The 19,966-nt window shown below is 42.4% G+C and overlaps 1 protein-coding gene across 4 annotated transcripts in view; it reads left to right on the top strand.

Moving 5' to 3' along the window:
* GAREM1 (GRB2 associated regulator of MAPK1 subtype 1) overlaps positions 1-19,966 on the top strand; it is a 138,405-nt gene that overhangs the window by 45,989 nt on the left and 72,450 nt on the right. The window contains exon 1 of one of the 4 annotated variants that reach the window (XM_090039897.1): positions 18,738-18,831. The exons of the other annotated variants lie outside the window; for them this stretch is intronic. The gene's annotated coding sequence lies outside the window, so the exon portion shown is untranslated. Of the gene's footprint in view, positions 1-18,737; positions 18,832-19,966 lie in introns of those variants that run through there. 4 annotated transcript variants of the gene reach the window in all.

Genomic DNA, 19,966 nt, shown 5'->3' with positions numbered 1-19,966 from the left:
AGTGCCTCCTGATGTCTAGCCTAAATCTACCCTCTTGGTAGCTTGTGACCGTTATTTTTATCACTCCTGGGACGTTGTGGCTGAGGGGGACCCTGTGGCCCTGCCCCACCACTGATTGGTGGAGGCAGTTGTCCATCATACAGTCCTGTCCTTTGTTATTGATTGGTGGGAAAAGGGCATGGCTACATGAGGCAACCCTCTCAGCCAATCGGTGGTAAAGAGCGGGAGTGTGAAACATTTTGCCTGTTCTCCTGCATGCTGTCAGCCCCTCTCTCCCCTTCCCCTGAGCAGACTGTGCGGCAAGAAGGACTGCTGGCTCTCACTGGGGAGCTGGCACTTTATTTTAGTAAGCTTTGGGGGGGTTTTTTTCTTTCCTGCTGAGGTTGCCCAACTCTGATTTGTGTAAAATTGCAGTTTGTGGAAGTAGGTCCCTAATGATGATCAATGTTAGTTTTACTGGTACCTGCAGGAATGATAGGTTCCAGAGTCTTTGTTTGTTTCACTTTGTCTTGAACTACAGACGGCACATAATCAGTCGTTTTAGAGAGATTTCTAGCCAGAACAGCTTTATTTTAGTTATGTAGCAAATATTCAGTTAGCTTCATAAAGTTTCACGTTCTTTTCCTTTCCAGAAGCAAACTCAAATATTCCTTAAAAGACCTAACAGGTTATTTAAAAAATAAGTCTGAGCAGCTGTGATTGTGTATGGAACAAGAAAGGAACACTCATATTTTTGGCCTTCTTTTAGGAAATACAATATTCTTGAGGCCTAATCCTCAACTTTTCCTGCTACTCTTTCATAGATTTCATAGACATTAGGGCTGGAAGGGATCTCAGAAGATTGTGTCCAGCTCTCTGCCCAAAGGGCAGGAAGTCAGCTGGGGTCATAGGATCCCAGCAAGATAAGTATCCAGTTTTGCTCTTGAAGGTGTTCAAAGTAGGTGCTTGAACCACCTCCGATGGCAAGCTGTTCCAGACCTTGGGGGCTCGGACAGTAAAGAAATTCTTCCTTATGTCCAGCCTGAAACAGTCTCGCAGTAGTTTATGACCGTTTGACCTCGTCATCCCTTGGGGCGCTCTGGTGAACAGACGTTTCCCCAGATCCTGGTGAACACCTCTAATAAACTTATAGGTGGCCATCAGATCACCCCTGAGCCTGCCACTCCTTGGAGCGTCCTTGCATTTTCTCTTGAAAACCGGCCTCCCCTCTTCCACCAATCTTTTGATAGAGTGCACAGATTTGATATAATTTTTCCCCTTTCTTTCTGCCATCCTTCCTCCTTACCCAAAAAAACCTCCCATATTGTGCTGCTGCTTTGATCAATCAAGATTTTGTAAACCAGCAACTTCTTGGAGCCTCTGCTGGTAAAACTTTTGCTGAGAAGTGGGAAGTAAGTTTTGCATGGAGATACAGTTATGTTCTATTAGCTATGGAAGGTAACTTCAACCAATATAAAAAAAATACACATATCCCCAAAACTTCGTATCACCTAACATTTTTTTCTGTACTCGTTTTTTTTTCCTTGAAATTTCTTTTTACAGCTCCAGGATAATAGTTTAATATTTGAAATGCAAATGTGGGGGCACATACCCCTTGGAAAAAAGTATTCAGTCAGTTATACCATATGCAAAAGCTATTAATTGGAGTGTGTTTTGGACCATTAAATGAAATGGGAGATACATGTCTTATGTTTAGTCTCTAAATGGAAATATATAATATCTGTGGGTACTTTGACAGATTAAATTTAATTTTCTTTTACCTTTGTTTGATGCTTACTTGATTTTATTAAAGACTAGCGTTTGTCCAGATCCAAAATAGGTTACACTCTGCATCCTCCATTTTTATTTCTAGTATTGGGTGCCAGCAGTTTCCCAGAATGTGAACAAAAGGGATGTGCAGTAAAATAAAACAAACCCAACCTCCTCCCAATATTTCTAGTAAACTGGAGACTTTACAGAATTTAGCTTTCTTCAAGACGGGCTGAAGGAATCCTGTCTTCAGCTGTTGTCAAAGGAAAGGTCAGTTTGATGACAATATTATGATGGTAAATAAAAATTCTGAATTATCTTATGGGTTATGGGGCAGTTTGGAGAGTATCCTGAAAGAGTATCCCAGCAGACTTGTATTTGCTGATTTTAATCTTTCCGGCTTCCACAGACTTAAAGCTCTCACTTAGTCGTCGTCGTCGTTGTCGTCATCATCATCCTATATTTTCCACCTCCACCCCATCCCATAACTAAATTTCTAGTATTTATAATGAGTGAAAATACTTAACATGGAAAGTTCACCCACTATCCAATATTCCTTCTGCTGTTTTAGATTTGCAAACATGTTGAAACATACCAGGACTTTGTCAGTTTTCATTGGAGATCAAGATTCTGGTGAGAAGCAATTGAACTGGTAGGGCTGAAGTTCAGTTTTGCCCTGTCCCTGTTTAAGGAGAAATTGCAGCAAGCAAATACAGAAGAGATTTGTTGTGGAGAGAGTGACAGAAGAATTCGGTGTCTCTGAGCAAGCCAAGAAGTTGAGGAATGGGTATCACAGACAGTAAATTGCAAAAGGGTTTAAGCACCTAAAGATGGGATCCACAAAAGCAACATGTTGAGAGAGGAGCTGTTTAATCTGGCCAATAGGAAATTCAGAGGAAAATAGGCGTGTTTTTAAGCCTCATCATTTTCCAGGACTTGAGTTGTTTGGACATACAAGGAGACACCTCCCCTTCTTGGGACTGGGATTCACAGCCCTCAACCCTATTCTAGAGTAAGGGCTGGCATAGTCATCTTTCTCACAAAACACAAATGATGGTGCTCCCCTTTCACCAGCAGCTAAATGTTGAAACGTTTACTGGGGGGTGAAAGAGATCTGGGTTCACTTTCACCTTTTACTTCAAGAGACTTAAACCCACACCCTGCCGAATGCCTGAACTTCACAGAGCGTGGGGAGCTCACAGCTTCTCCTGTTGAAGTTGTTCTATATAGAGAATAATGGAGTCATTGAGAAGCATTGTGCAGATGTGGGCATAAATCTAGCAAGTGGTTAGGGCACTCACCTGGGAGGCAAAGGAATAGTTTGCAGTCCTGCTCCAGGGTCTCAACTCATTTTATTATTTACATGTGTTGCTATAAAATGGTCTGTCCTTCCTCTGGCTGCATGCGTTTTTGGAATCAGATCTGTTAGGCATGCTTTGAGTGCCTACTTGATTAAGCCCTGCAGGTGAGTAATGTCTGGTTTCTGGAACCTGCTAGGGCTTGTTACTTGCTCATTCATCACTTATGCCCAGAAACAGAACTTTTATACCTGTTGTGGGTTTTAGGAACCTCCAGCATTTAAATGGTGGCTGATTTATGGGGCGGGGAGGTAATTTAGGCTTGTAGTTTTGGACACAAGTGTCTGAAAGCAGCATCTTGGAAGTGAGAGGGTAATGGAGAAAGTTTAGTTTGAAGAGCATAGTTATTATTACTGGTGAAGCTGATAAAAAATTATAGACATTGTTTTCTCTGCAAAAGAGAATCTATGTTTGCTTTTATGTTAGGCTGACAGCTTGTTCCTCAGCTGAAAACTCTTGCTGTGTTGATAACCCTATGCATTCATTTCACAAAGAGAAATGTGGACTGAGGATCCATATTGATGATATACATCTTCTAGATGAATCGCTTATAACTAGCCAGAGTACATCATGGAGATGCTGGAGCATTAAGAGAGGTAGTAAATACTACCTCAGAGAATGCTACAATAACTGGTAGGGTTTGAGTATTAATTTATATATTCTATAATCCTTACTTTGCTACATCTATTGTGTAGTGTGTGAATGATGATAGAAATTTTTCTGTGCAAGTATCACTTAATTCATTCATTGCCTTCTGCATCTTTTCCTGTATTCCTTGCTCTTTTTATTCCTTTTCTCTTTTACTTCTGTTTCAAGTCTGTCTGTTCTCTGGCTGTGGGCTTTGATTGCCTATGAGGAGGGTATTTTGTTCCCTGTAACTGGCATAGGAAATTGAATACAAAATCCACTTTTTGGCAGACTTATGTTGATTCATTTCTCAAAGTTAGCGAAGAATTTGTTACAACTAAACTAACATGGCAAACAAATTGTACAATGAAAGTTGCACCTAAGTTTTGCTCAAATACAACTTATCTGGTAAAAGACGTTTGGAGAGTGCAGGGATAAAGTAGAGGAGTCTTACTACCGAATGATGTCATCTTGTTAATATCTGCTTAGCCATCCAAAAGTTTCTCTCTGGAGTCAATGCATGCTACTCAAAATGGCTTATAGGAAGCGTGGTAAGAATACTTGAGTCGGCATCCTCCCCATGGAAACCAGAATACTTCATGTCTGGGAACCAAAGCCAGTCACGTCAGTGTTGCCTATTAAAGCAACTGACCTCACAGGTTTTTCAGGCTATGACTGAATTACTGTATCAATCAGTGCCAGTAGCAAAATGCAAACCCACTACTTAAATCTGGTGTTTATGTGGAGAGTCTAATTAGCGTGCTTTAATTTAGTCTGGTACCCAACACAGTATTTTTGATGTATAGTATATATGGATAAGTTGCTTCCAAAGGCTTTGAACAGTGAAACTTTGTCTAGGAGAAAAACAAATTAAGTTACAGCATTCTGTGTATTCTTTTAATTTACATAGACTGCCTTAAATCTTAAATGTGTATGAGCAGTAGTAGTATTGCTTAAGGATTACTATAGATTTTAAATTTGAAATGCCAAGTAGTGCAGGAGGATGTAAAATATAGAGGAATAATAGTACTTCAAGTCTGAAGGAGTGCTGTCAAAACCTATAGCTCTATTTTTGGGTCGGAGACGCATGTAGATGCTGCAGTTATTCCCATTCAACTTTCTTACTATGTACAAGACTTCCGCTTGTGTCCTGTAACCTGGAATACCATTTGGTCCCAGTGACAGATCTGGTGAGAGAGAATCTGTAATTAGCCATGCACAGCATCTCATGAATGTTATCAAGCTAGTCAAGCTGGGCTTGTGGGCTACCTGGCAGAGAAGCCAAGACTAACCAATGTTACTGTTGTGGTGATGGGTGGATATCCTTTTTAGCATAAGGGGACAATTAAAAAAAAAATAGACTTGGATAAGTTACATCTGTGAAAGACAAACCTTGATGGCCCTGCAATGTTCTTCTTGTCAGGTTCCACCTATTCCTAGTCAGTCTCTTGTGTGAATGCACATGTATATTCAAATAGGGGAAAAAAGTTTTTTCAGTGTCCTCCTCATGCTGCCTGAGTTAAAAAGGGAACTCTTTTTTCTCTGAACCTTTTTAGCAACCTTTCTGTTTGAAAACCTGTACCATAAGGCATAATTCCTAGCACTGTACCTTTACTGAGGCAATGGTTAAAACACCTCCTAGGAAAACCATAGACTTTGGGAAATAGTACTTGAAAAAAATTTGCTAAAGCATTCTTCTGAGTCCAATATGTAGCTAATGCTTCAGTTGGGTAAGGATGAGAATGTGGTTTTGTGCAGCTGGAGGTGATGGGATTTTTCATGCCAGCTTGACATTTTGAGTAGAAAATCTGACTACTGTAGTTAAATATTAAAGCCTTTTTTTGCAAAGAAGGCAGTGGCTGTTGGTCAATATTGGAAAAAAAATCTTAAATTGATAGGCTTTCAAAAGCTCCAGACGTTTGGGAGCATGGGAGGCTTCTGTATTATTCTGAAGAATATTGTATGTAATTTACCTGCTTAATAACATTCTTTGTGGCTGAGTTCAACCATAAGGTTGCGAAATGAAACGGGGAAGGAAGCTGACAGAGATGACTCCCCTACAGCAGAGGTATCAAGCTCACTCTGCCCCTAGGCCTGATCCAGATGCAAGTGGTTGGGCAAGCTGTTGCTTGCCCCACCGCTGCTGATGAGCATCATTATCAGGGCTCAGTGTCTTGGATTTCTGAAGTGTATCCACCCTCAAATTCCTGGTTTCTCTACAAGTCCTGTGAGCCAGATGACATGGCTCTGTAGGCCAGATCCAGTTTGTAAGCCATACAGTTAACACCCCTGCCCTCTAGAATTAACAAGGCTCTTCAAGAGAACAACGCTAGCAATATTTATTGGGAAATGTCCCCTAGTCTGGCTCTTACAGGTGGTAGCCTAAGGGCAAAAGTGCACTGGACGGTTAGATCCCTTCTTGGTGAGAAAAGAGGAAGTTGGGTGCACAGTGGCTAATGGTGAACATCACTGTCTCAGAGAGTGCTTCAGGTCTCTGTTTCACCAAAGCCAGGAATAAAGGTGTCTAGACTAAGGAGGAACTTTCCTTACCAGGAAAGAGAGGAACCTTGGTATGATTGAAGTGGGAAGCCTTTTTTGTTCCAAGTCACTCTGACAACCACATTCCAGTTGATGATTAAATAATAGTTTGGTTTGAAAAGGGTGACCTGTGTCGCTGCATACATTGTCTGTTTTACAAGGCTTCCAAGAAAAAAGCAAGAAGGCTTCTTGAGGTGATATATTTTATTGGACCAACTGTATAGTTGGGAGAGATGTTAGATGAGCTTTGGAGCACAAGGAGCCCTTCCTTAGGTTGGGGAAAGAAGCCTCACTCTGTAGCCTGGCTTTTTTTTCTTCTTGTGACTTTTTTCCATTGTCAGTGGTAAGTCTCAATATCTTCTATTCTGTGGTAAGGTTGATGTGTTACTGTAGGTATGATGGTCCAGGAAATATCCAAGGAGTAAGGATGGTTTGTGATTATTTTTTTTTTTATTGGATCAGCTCTGTAGTTGGGAGATGTTTAGACATCTAAACAAGACATTTAGACAAGCTTTCAGGCGCAAAGTTCCCTTCCTCGGGGACACTTTTTCAAGGAACTAAGCCAGGTTGTACCTGCAATGGAAGTTGGGGCAAGAAATGGGGCTACTAAAACTGAGAAACTCAGTGCAAGTGGCAGAGTACTGGAAGCACCTTTTTAGGTAAAATGAGGGTCCACAGTTCTGCAGGATCCTTCAGAAGGACAGTTGCTGTAGTAATGCATGCTTTCCATTTAGACAAACATAGTAACTAAAATAGAAATAATGAAAACCTTGAATTTGACGGCAAAACGGGAGAGGTAATGCTCTAAACAGGGAATAAATAGCAAAGATAGTGGACTGACACCAGTAACATGACTTGTCTTACTGAAAATATCTTTTTAAAATTAGGAAGGCCTAGTGATACGTTTTTAAGGTACTGGTTATACAATCCAATTTGTAGATGCCCACAGTGCAGAATCCCATTAATGCTAGTGGGACACCATAGAGGTATTGGCCTCTGAAAATTTGATTTCAGGATTAGGCCCGTAATAATCTGTTACTCACTGCATGACTTGAAATACTGTGATGTGTTGGAAACTTTGTGAAATCTCTCTAACAAGTTGTTTGCAAAGCTGTATTTCTGGTTAAAACTGTAATGACTGGAATTAGTTTTGTCTAGAAAAAGAAGACATATGGCAAGCAAATGGCCCTTTTAAATGAGCCGCCCACTCAGCAGTTGGCTGCTCATCCAGTTTGTGTGTGGCATAGTGCTAGTGAAACATCTCACTGCCAGAACAATCATATGACCTTTTTGGTGTAGGAAAAAATAGACTATAATGTAAGAGTGTAAAAAAAAAAAAAAAAAAAATTGCAGATGTTATTGGATTGTTGGAGAAACTACACTAAAAGAAAATACTCCCAAATTTTAGTTTGAGGAGCTAGGAAATGTCCAGTTTACCTCTTGATGGTGATCAGGTGCCCATAGGTACAGCATGGGATGTTGTATCATACCATCATAATAAGGTAACCTAATATCTCACGTATTTCCAAGTCTCTGAAAGTTGCAGTATGTAATTTAAAGCTATCTTTAAGCTAAAGATGGAACAGAGGTATGTAGAATATTTATACTCCTGTTGCATGAATTCTGCTGTCAAATCACAGCCATGCAACTCTGTTTAAGGCAATGGATTTCTAAAGGTGAAATAAAATGAAAATGTCCCATGTATGCTTTTTATGTAGAACCTTCCAACGCAAACTTTGGAGCCCAAATAAATTTGCTGCAAGAGTAGAATGTTTTTTTTTGTTTTTGTTTTTTACTGTTTTAACCTGTACCTGTGAAAGTTTGAGCTGTACAAAACTCTGTTATCGGGATCTGATCTGACATATAATCCCCCCCCCCACTGTAACAGCATTTGACATACTCCCCCCACATTGTCATAGCTTTGAGCAGAGGTTATGTACCATGTCATCCATCACTGTCTCCCTGTGCTCTATTCTATGCTGTAGTAAGGAAACTTGTATGGTAGCTGCAACAGTGCAATTTGGTCCTCCAGTTATAATTTAGGAATGCTTCTCCTTGGACTCTGGATTTGCTTTGAAACCTCAGAGCGTTGGCCCTGTCCTGTGTCAAACATGCCAGTTGGCATACAAGGCTGACGTCATGTTCTTTTTGGCCTCTGACTACCTTGAATTCCTGCTTCATGTACTTAGTGTCATATTCTTATGGCAGGGGATCCAGGCCTGGGGTCTTTCTGGTGACTGGCAGGTCAGATTGGTCATATGAGATGAGAAATGCAGCAACATTTAGTGGGCTTGTGTGTATGCCTTCATGCAACCCAGAACCAGTCATAGCCTTTCTGAAAGAAAACAAACCCATACAGGTGCAAATGCTCTACAGCTATAGCTTATTGCACACTGAGCTGTGCAAGACAGTAGGAAGTGAGTGTAATGATGTCTGCTAGGAATGTTTGATGCAAACATATAGGCTAGGGACAGAAGTTACACATAAACCAGCTGAAGTGATCAGACACTGGTTTAAGCCCGTAACAGAACAGAAGCTCAATGCACATAAACCAATTTCAAAATGGCTGAAACTGGTTTGAGATGAACCAGAGGGGACTACCTGAACCCCCCTTTGCACCTGATGGACTTCACTTAGAGAAGAATCTTCAGCAACGGACCACCCTGCTCCACCCGAAGAGGACTCCTGCAACGAGACTCTATATGAACTGAGAAACCTTCTTCAGCCTATTTCCTTCACCGTTTTGGGCTGTGCTGTCCACTCCAGAGAACAGGGCTGGCCCCACTCCTCTGCTCCCTGGCTGGCTGATGAGGGGAGGGGAGGGGGGCAAGCCCACCTAGGGATGCAGCCCAGTCTACAGGGGGAACTGTCCCCTGCCCCCAGCAAACCCCAGCTGGGGTCTTGGGCTGGGAAGTGGGGTTAAACATCCATTCCCCTGCTCAAACTTACTGCTGGCTGTGACTCCATACTTCAAATTCCAGAGGCACCTGGAAGCAGGAAGAAGAAGTAATGGGCAACCCTGCAGAGTCCTGCTGATATAAGTCTGAACTGTAAATCCCAGAGACCTCAAGAGGAAGTGAACACATAGCCAGAGAGCTGTGCTGTAGCACCCCCTGGCTTCTGACCTGCATTTCATGAGTCAAAGGTAGATGTCTATTCACCTCTGTTTCAATTTAATCTGTGCAGTTTAGACTAACCTGCAAAGACTGAATCAATTCAGCCTCTGGCTTTTTGACTTGTGTGTACTTAGCCAATAGAAAAGATACTGGGCTGACGCCAGTAACATGACTTGTCTTACTGAAAAGACCTTTTAAAATAAAACAGAAACAGAATTGATCCTAGTAGCACAAACTAAGAAACTAAGTTACTGTGAAATGACTGGCTCTTGCCCTTCCCTCAGGTTTCCAAAACCATAATAATAACTTTTGTGGGGTTTTGTTTTGTTTTGGCTTTTTTTGGAAGGGATTATTCAGCACTTAGCAGGTTTGGAATTCTGTCCATTAGGCCACCCTGTCTTTTTTCCCCTGGGATAGAGGTTTTATTTTTTTCTTTCTCGTCTTTAAATACTTACAGTGTTCAGATGCACTGGGAACATAGAGCAACACAGGAACAGGTAGATAGGTGTTTCTGAGGGTTTTTGGTTAATGAAGGAGTTGTTTTGTTTGCCTAAAACTAATTAAGCAAGCTAGCTGTGTATGTGGTACCTATCTTGCAATATCTGACATCTGTTTTTTGGCCACGATCAATGTTGATGTTTTTATTGTTCACTGTAAGTGGACCTAGGATTGATCGACAGATGCATTCCATAAATGGGAGTGGGAAAAATCGAGGCTGACTGAACAGGCCTTACCTCTAAGGAAAATAAATCTTGCTCTTTAACATCTGAAGTCATATCAGTTACTGTTCTGTGTTTGAAGGAGAGCACTTTTCAGAAATACTTGATGTATGTTTGAACTAATAGAAGCAGTTCCTTTTAAACTATCTTTCTAAAAGACAAATGAGTGGCTCAGAAGACTTGTATGTATAGCTAGATAAGAAACAAAAATGGGAGATCAGGTTAGTTACCATTGCCCCAGGCTTCAGTGGACTTGACTTCAAAGGAGGTCAACAATAGAAATGACTTAAGTGATTTTCAGTGGTCAAGAATTTCTTTTTTCTTCTATTTTTTTTTAAATAGTCTTTAGTGCATATTAGTGGGGCGTGTGTGTTTGGTGGGGTTGGGGAGAGAATCTTGGTAACTGAAACTGAGTACTTCCCCTCATTCATCCATGGAGTGAGTTAAACATTAGGTTTTATTCAACTTGCTTACATATATGGATGTATAATTTGAGCATAATCTGTTTTCTAAATATATTGCAATTATGATAGTCTGAGCGATTTATTTTAAATAACTTTTAAAAACCATGCCTTGCCATGGGGCTTTAGATTGTTCCTATGAACTTCTTGATTTAGCGTGTAACCCGTGACATGTAGATTTATTATACTTGGACTTCAGCTTGAAGAGTATAAAATTATGGCTGCATAAATTCAGTAGTAGAACATAGCCATTTCTTATACTGCATATAGGTTGTGCAGATGCACAGTAAGCATTTATTAAATGTTAAATCTAGAAGCTATTTTGGCTTAAACAACCTACTAAGTCCTGCCTCCAGTGCTTTTGATCTTGGCAACTTTCTCCGTGGAGAAGGAAACATTTTCTTTTTTTTACTTTAGGAAGAGAATAGTGATGACATCTGCTTGAATGTCAGTACTTTAAGGTCAGTGTTCAGAGTGAATCAGGTAAACAATATTAGGAGATCATTTGAATCTCAAAGCAAAGCTGAATAAATAAGTTCTAAGATCGTAAAAGCTCTGCCTTTTCTATTAATGCAGAAATAGTTACTGCATTTCTAATGTGGCTGTTACTGCAGATTCTGGAACTTGAGCCATGAATGTTTATGCAGCTAATCAGTGAGGATATGGGTTTTCAATTTCCTATGGGGAAGAAAAAAGTAGATATTCCCTTTTAACAGAGGAAAAAAACAGATTTTTTCATTTTAACGGAGAGATGTGTGGATTTTCCACTTCTTCAAACAGCCTTCTGCAGGCTGGCAGAGTTCCAGCCTGCAAGGGCCTCAGGGGAGCAGGATGAGAGTGGTCAGGCAGGGGAGTGCCATGTGCAAGTGTGCACATGCATATAGCTGCCAAGCAGCCTGGAGAGCAGCACCCACAGATAAATCGGGGGGGGGGGGATTGACACCCCATAGCAAGGGAGGGAGGGAGTTGGAAAGGGCTGGGGCTGCTGCCCAACCAGGACAGTGCGTGGGGCTTGGGGCCTGGGGCTGGAATGTGCAGCTTCAGGTCCTGGGCAGGGAGCAGGACAGGGCTGTGGGCAGCTCATCTGTGGGGTGGGCTTGGCTCCCTGCCGCTGTGTGCACTCCTGGGAGGGCAGGGTGGGGCACATACCCCACCAGATCTGTGCGAGGGGCAGGGATGGGGGCAAGCTGCCTGCTGTGGGCTCAGGGTGCCTGCCTTGCTGCCTGCCCCCTGGTACCTCCTCCACCCAGTAGGTGGGACCCAACACGGAAGGGCAGAGCAGGGTTGGGTGGGGAAGCTCCCTGCTGCTGCGAGCCCTGAGCCATTGTGGTGAGGCATCTCCTCCTGCCTGCGCAGCAGGAGCGGTGGTGCTGAGTTGTGCCCTTTGCTGTTGCCAGGCAGGCAGAGGGTGCCTCACCAAGGCACCACAGGGCTTGCAGTGGCAAGAAGCTTTTGTGCCTGGCCTTATTCTGCCCTGCTCTGTGGGGTCCCTCCCACTGGGCTACAGAGGCCCTGGGGAGAGGGCAGTGGGGCAGGGAGCATGAGCCCACAGTGGGGAGCTCATACCTGCTCCTCCACCCCCCTCCCAGACGGGCTTTGCTCTAGCTGTGACACTTGCGGAGGATGGGGAGCCAGGCTCTGTGGTCCGCTCTGCTGTAGCAGCCACTGCCTCCCACGGGCAGCAGCAGAGGCTAAGGGGCTACAGACCCAGGCCCCTGCCCCATAGCCCTGGCAGCTGGGCCCCCTCCAGCAGGGCTGGGAGGACAGGGGGCTGTGGGTGGGAGAGTAAGGAGCACCAGCAGGGCTGGGGGGGCTGTGGCTTGGGAGTGAGAGGCCTGGACTTGTGTCCTGGCAAGCTAAGGGGGCAGGGGGAGCTCGGACTCTTCCATGATGATAAACCCAAAGGTAAATACCAAAATTTGTAGGAACTTATAATTTACTTTAATAAAGGGATTGAAGCACTGGTAGGCTTCTAAATTGCTTTAAACTTGTAAGTATATCAATAAAACACTGTTCAATTGATACCTGTATATCTATTGTGAGCTTTCATTTTAAGCATGGATTTGGGGAGTTTTTTTAATTGGAGAATTTGCAGTTTTAATACCAAGAAAACCAGGATCCCTGCTAATCAGACAAATAGCCTAACACTCAACGTCGATAAGAGCAGAGCTACACTGGTGCTGAGGGCTCCTGAGACTCCAGTCTGCATTCCTGTTTTGAGCTTTTGGAAGTTCTGTTTACCTGTGTTCTGGCTCATCATATATACTAATTGCTTTAAAAAATCAACCAGTATAGGGACGCTGTTCCTTTGTTACTGTTTGGATATACCATTTAGGCTTTAGGGCTCATTTCCCCAGGTAACAGTGAAGGTCAGTTCTCAGTGGGATTATCCTCTCCTTGTTTGTTCAAGTAGAAGACAGGGTAGAAGTACACCCTCTAGATTAACCTCCATGCTCACATGTAATTTTAAATTATCCTTGAGCAAAATGTGAAGTTACTTCAAAAATGTAGGATTTCCCAAACATTGTTATACAACCTCATTTATACCATCTTAGCAACAGTTAGATTGGTACAAGAACCTACGATAGATGCAGTTACTATGGGTGCTGTTCATTAGTTTAGTAACTGCTAGCATGTAAGATGTAGTCAGTTTTAACAACAAACCCTTTCAAACCATCTGGGAGCTCTCCATCAAGTGCATCAACAGCAGTTAAATACATTATAATAAGCCCTTAAAACCATTAACTACAGTTGGTTTACATGTGTGTCTTATTGGAACATAGCATCCATTTCCCTTAGTCTTCCTATGTTGGCTCAGCATTGTAACAGGAATGAAAAGCTGTATAAATGGGTTTGTACTAAAACCAGCAGATGCAACCAAATACACAAAGGAACAATTCTTCTGTTTTAATCATTTTCACCAGGAGGGTAGTAAAGCACTGAAACAGGTTACCCAGAGAGATGATGCAATCTCCATCCTTGGACTTTTAAGACCTGGCTAGACAAAGCTTGAGCTGGGATGATCTAATTGGGGGTTGGACTAGATGACCTCCTGAGGTTCCTTCTAACCCTAATTTAATTTTTTTTCAAAGAGCTGGTCGACACACTGCTTTGACCAGTTTAACTAAATACTTAGAAATGGATGTAAACCTAGTGTAGGTGCAATTACCAATATAAAACAGCTTATTGATGGTATTGCTTCTTCCTCATCAGAACTGTCCCTTTGTGTATTCAGTCACATCTGCTTATTTTAGTTACAACATGACTTTTATACTTCTTTGTTTTTTTGGTTTTTTGTTTTTTTACTGTGTACTGAGTATATGTGATGGAAATCTTTAAGACAGTACATGTGGAATCTCACAATATGACTTCTACAGATGTTTTTCCACACCAGCATTTTCAAAGTCTTTCCCCTCCTCCCCCTTTTTTTTAGTCTTAATTTTTAGTGTATACATGCAATTCAGCTATTTGTAACCAATTGTGGGCACATTTTAATATTAAGTTATTAATGTGCCTGACACATTGGCACAATACAATAGAGAAATGACATCATTTGCATCTGGGAATAATTGCAGGTGCAAATGGAGGTAAAGTTTGTGCCTAGATGAAAATCTTGCATGTTAACTTGGGCATTCCTTTTTGTGGCAGTTAGTTGAGTTGCTTTATTTAAAGGATTGGAGAGATTGCTCTTAGCTATGATTACCAGACTCCTTTCACTTACAAAGTAAATACTTCTCACTTCAACTTTTATAGCTGACAGGGAAGTATTGTATTACTGTGATAATGTGGGGATATTTTTGGCAGGCTAGTAATGTGCCACGCTTTGTTCCGAATCCTTCCAGCAAAACTGTGGCACCTCCCAAATGTCTCTCTTTATCATTGTTTAGTCATTTGCATGTTTGTAATGAACTAGCCCAGTGTCAAAGTCTGCATATGCAAAGGAACAACAAAATTGCCTAGTCCTATGAAGATTTGGTCCCCTTCAAAACAAAGCAAAAAGGCATCTCTTGTGCTAGAATGATTTTTTTACTAGAATTTCCTCTTTTGCTATCAGATGTTTTGGTTCCAGGTGCTGGTGACTGACTTGAGTTGTTTCTGTGGAGCTGGTGTCTATATTGCATTGATTGTACTATTTCTAAATATGGCAAAGTCACTTTTAGGCTTGTTTGTTCCCTCCCCTTTTTATTTTAAATGACGCAGAAATTTATATTCTGTTGTGATTTGTTAAGCACCATACTTCTGTCAGCTCAAGACAGAAGTAGTCTTGTAGTCTTACAAGAATCGTAAAGAGTAGTAGTTTTACAAATAGCATTACAGTCTGTTATTTCATATCTGTGCCATGCTTTTGAATTTTAGGATGGTTTCTAGGCTCTTTTAACAAGTTAAACAGTTACCTCTCAATTGTATAGTTTGTGTACATGTGTAAACAAGATAATAAATATATAGTATGGTAATGACCTTTGTTCAAATAGTAAATGTTTCTGTCACCATTTTCACTAGAAAACGGCTCACTTGTATAGAACAATCTTTTAGCATATAAAATCACCCTCAGCGCATAGTTGGATAAATAGGTAGAACGTGGCTTCTGGCATTGGAAGGGGTTCTAGATGCATCTGGCTAACAGGCTGAACATAAATGGGGGGAACATGCCTGTACTTAGTGCAAGTTCTGTGAGCTCAAAGGGGGATATAAAGCATCCGTCTGTCAACTTTTGGTGCAAATATAAGGGCCATAAAGAGTACATGCTGTGGTTCTGTGAGGCTTTGAGTCCTGGAGGTCAGAGTATCACTAACTCGGGGTGTTCAACCCCTGCCTGCAGGCCAGATCCAGCCCCAGAGCTATGTCATCTGGCCTTCAGGATCCCCTAGAGGTAGGTCTGAGAACTTAAGAACTGGGTAGCAGTGGCTTGTTAATTGCTGCTGCCCCAATGCCAAATTTCTGGACCTGTAGGGAGCACTGCAGGCCAGATAGGTCGGCCCTGCATGGTAGATTGGGTTTGCAGGGCCTGACCCCCCAGCACATGGGGCCAGGCAGGGGTGGTGCAGGGCCCAATGCCAGCACATGGGTCCAAAACATCGATTACCGTTGCTGTAAGTGATGAGGTTATCCACCTCCAGACCAATCTGTGCTTAAGAAAGCAAGTGGGGGTGGGGGAGGATATTAGGGCATTTAGCATAACCTTTTTGAAACTAAGTGTACATAGCAAATGGCACAATCAGAAGAAAATTTTAGTGAAAGTAGTAGCGAACTGTATAAAGCATTTTTTCTTGGAATAGAGAAAAGACTGCAAACAACCAAATCCCCACAATACAATGTTTGTTCACCAGAAGAACAAACATCAGAATAATGAGAGTACACAGGGTACCTTGAGTGTCCAGGGCTAGGGACAGAAGTTGCACATAAACCAGTTGAAGTGATCAGAAACAGCACAGATGGTTGGTGCACGCAAACCAGTTTCAAAATGGCTGAAACTGGTTTAAGATGAACCTGGTTGAATGTAGTATCAGAGTTGACTGATTTAGGTCAAACCAGTTTATGAAACTGCTGTGCCAGACCCCTTTTTGGGTCAAGTTAAATCAGAGTACCCCAGCATACTTTTCTAGCCCTGGGTTGGGCTGTGCTGTCTGCTCCAGCAGAGAAGGGTTTGTGGGAGGAGGAATAGAGGCCAGGACTGCACCCTCCCACCCCCCAGGTAAACCCTAGCTGGAGTCTGGGGTCAGGGAGGGGTGTTAAACTTCCCTTCCCTTGAATACAGAGCTCCCCTGCCCTGGTAAATACTTTCTGCTGGCTGTGACTATAAATTACAAATCCCAGAGGCACCTGGAAGCAAGAAGAGGAAATGATGGGCAACCGTGCAGGGTCCTGTAGTTGTGATTCTAGACTGCAAGTCCCAGAGATCTTGGGGGCAGGAGGAAGAGGAAGCTAACACACAGACCGTGCTGGCTAGGTGCCAGAGAGCTATGCTGTAATGCCCCCCGGCTTCTGGCCTGAGCCACTGCAGGTATGTGGCTGTATTTCCTGAATCAAAAGTGTTTCTCAGTTTAATTTCTGTAACTTAAACTAACCTGAAAAGACTGAAACGATTCAGCCTCAGGCTTTTTGACTGTCTGTACCTAGCCCTAGAGACTACTGGACAAGACCTTAGAGTTGTCCTTCCTGTCCGTGCTGCGATTCAGAGCGGCAGGCAGTATGGCAGCTGTGTGTGCTCCTTTGGTGTGGGGCAGCGTACATGTTTAACAAGCTACTGCAGTGAATCTTTCTGTTGTATCAGGTCCGTTGGCACCTGTACAGTGTTCTCTTGCTGCTTCTGGTACTGCTAGTGCGTATTCCCTTTCCACTACGAATCCTGTCTCTGCAGGTAGCACCCAACTGATAAATCATGTCTTCCCTTGTCCTCTTCCTCCTCTGTACTATGCGTGTCATGGACCATTGCACAGTTGTATACCTGTCAAAGAGCTTGTGTTTTGGCTGGCCCTGGCTGCTCTTATCTTGTAACTGCTGGCCTGCCTCCCTGCAGCAGTCTCCTCATACATGTGCTGGTTTTTCCTGTTCTTACAGAGCCTAAAGCCTTAGGAGATCCAAAATCTCCCTTTTGATCTAGGCAGGAAGAGCCTTGGTTGTGAGCCTGTTTAGACTTGTAGACATGCTATCTATCTCAAGTTGGTTGGCAGCCTCCCCACGCAGTGACGCGCTGCTCTTAAAGTAGTTGGGAAGGGGTGGGAGGGTGCGCAGGCTTCTTATTGGTTTAAATTTAGACTAGTAGAATTAAAACTGGTGTGCAGGTAGTCAGTGCAGGAAACAGTGGGTTTGCTGCTGGTTCAGTCCAAAAGTGGAGTCTTAGTATATAGGATGTTGGTAGAGAAACCATTTGGTTCATTTTTAGGTCTTGGAAGTTTCCAATCTTAAATTAACATTTGCTATTTATCACTGTAAGCTGACTCAATAGTGCTAGAACTGGTTTGAATCCAGGTTGTATGGCCTCTTTGTTTTGAAAGAACAAGCTACCTGCACAGTCTTTTTTTTTTCCAGGAATACCTAATTCCAAATACCTTTCCTTTCATTTCTTCATACGACTTATGCTTACTGGTACAAGCCTTTCATTAATAGGTTTTGTTCAGGGACTTTCAGAGCACTTGTAAGCAAATGTGGATTTTGCTCTTTTACTTGTCAACGTTTGTGTGATGCATATCACGCCTGCAGTATTGTATAGAAATTACCTACCTGAAATGTAAAAATACAAAATTATCAAGTGTAGCTCTCACAATGATAACGATTATGGATCAAACAGGTGTTTCTTCCTTTTGAAGACTCTATATCCAGAAATGAGAAGATTTGATTTGATTTTAATATTTTTAAGTCTGTTTCAGAACCAGCTAAAGCAGTGGTACCCAACCTTTTCACCCAGTGAGCTCAATAAGCCAGTTCTATCTACAGGTCAGATCTGCTCCAGGAGCACAATCCGGTGTGTGGTACTGGCATGGGACCCCAGCCAGTCTGTTCTTGTCCAGCTATATCTCGCTCTGGCTTGATCCAGCCGCATGGGGCCAGCACCCAATCCCCCTGCACAGGGCCAACCCAATCAAGGCTGATCCAGCCATGGGGGGCTTGGAAATTTTATAGTGGGGAATTGGTGACAGTGTAAAGAGGGCTGAATTACTTGGCTCTGAACACCACATCTGGTCCATGGGCCTTTTGTTTGAGGACCCCCTGAGCTTAATTAACATGCCAAACCTGCAAATACTGTTTATTTTATAATGTTTTACACTAGATATTGTATAACATGAAAAGTACCTACATAATTAGTTTTGCAGCTGGATATATGGCTTTACAGCTTCACTGATGCATATATTTTATTTTTATCATAATCTGTATTTAGTGGTTACTTCCAAATAATAGTAATATTTGTGCTAGCTGAAAGAGAAATTTGTTGAAATTTTGGACTAAAACCTTCAAATAAGTGTTGAAAGTGAAAAATAAGAGTGCGGGAAGCTTAGTGATGGAAAAGTTGTCCTATCAAGTCAGTCTTCTACAGGGGGAAGGGAAAAAAAGATGCTTACTTAAAAATTAGGTAGAAATTCTTGAATTGGCTAAAAAAAAATATTTTGTAGACTTCAGACCATACATTTCTCTATGGTCCCTCCAGCCCTGACCTGACCTGATCTGGCCAAGACCTACCACCACTTCTACCTGGCCAGGCTGAGCTGAAGCAAGGCCAGGGCTGTACTTACTGTTGCCACTGCTGACTTCCCTGGAGGAGCAGAAGGTAAGAGAGGGGAAGAAGTAGCGGGCAAAGCAAAGGGAAGGATAGGTTGCGATGGGGGGGGCTGGGAGTAGGACTGCATGCACAGGCATGGGGTAGCAAGAACAGACAAGGAGGAGCATATGGCAAGGGTCTGCATGGCAGTGGGCAGGCATGGGGAAAACATGAGGCAGGATAGGGGTGGGAGGTCTGGCCCCACCTCCTTCATCCCCCCCCCCCCCCGCTTTCCCTGCTACAACAATGGAGTGGGAGATAAATTCAAAATGACCCTCCAATAATTAGATTCTGTACATGGCAAACTATAACCATTTTTTTTTTTTTTAATTTTCCATGCCAAAATCTAATTATTTGGGGATAGTCAATATCTGTACTCTGGTAGAAACATCAAGTGTACAGAAAGGCACAGTTCATGCCACAAAGAACTTGGCAGCGTGATAAAGATAACCAACAAAGGGAAGAGGGGAGGGATACAAGCAAAATACGAATACAAAGTACATGTGGTATACTCTTCAGGCATTGCACTGATTTGATTTAAACTGGCGTTCATTTTTTTTTTAAGCTGGCAATCCCTTTCCCCTGAGTGAGTGATGCTTCCTGCCTCCCATTCTTGGTAGAGAATCTTTGTGTTCTGCCAGAATGCAGCTGTCATTTGAAACAATCTGTTCTGTGCTCTGGTGTAGGCTGCATGCTCAAAGGGCAGCTCTGTTGATTCTTACACATTAAGAAGATTTAGAGGGTGACTTCAACAACACTCCTATCCTTCCTTCCCCCAACTGCTGTGTACTGAGGATTAAAGACCAGCTGTAGAAAGGAAATATTTGGAGAACATTTCACTAACCAGTGTTTCCTCCAGTGAAGTGGGTTTTGGAGTGGTTTGCTTGCTTAAAAGGAGGGATATACTATTGGATCAAATTTACCCATCAATTTTGCATTTAATTAAAAGTAAAAATTGCAACAGCAGAGCTATATAAAAACCTTAGGAATTTCTTTACAATTTTGACTTATGGAGAATTGCTTCCCCCATTTGTTCAGAACACCTTTTTCTGATATTGTCAAGCCTAAACTTAATCCAGCATCATTCTATTTCCTAAAAATAGTTATTTAATAATAGAAAGCTTTCACGTACAGAAATGGAGGC

This window comes from Crocodylus siamensis, chromosome 3, assembly GCF_052110815.1.
Source record: "Crocodylus siamensis isolate JL-2025a chromosome 3, ASM5211081v1, whole genome shotgun sequence".
Taxonomy (NCBI): domain Eukaryota; kingdom Metazoa; phylum Chordata; order Crocodylia; family Crocodylidae; genus Crocodylus; species Crocodylus siamensis.
Note: the sequence above shows the minus strand (reverse complement) of the source record. Positions and strands in the feature narration are given on the sequence as shown.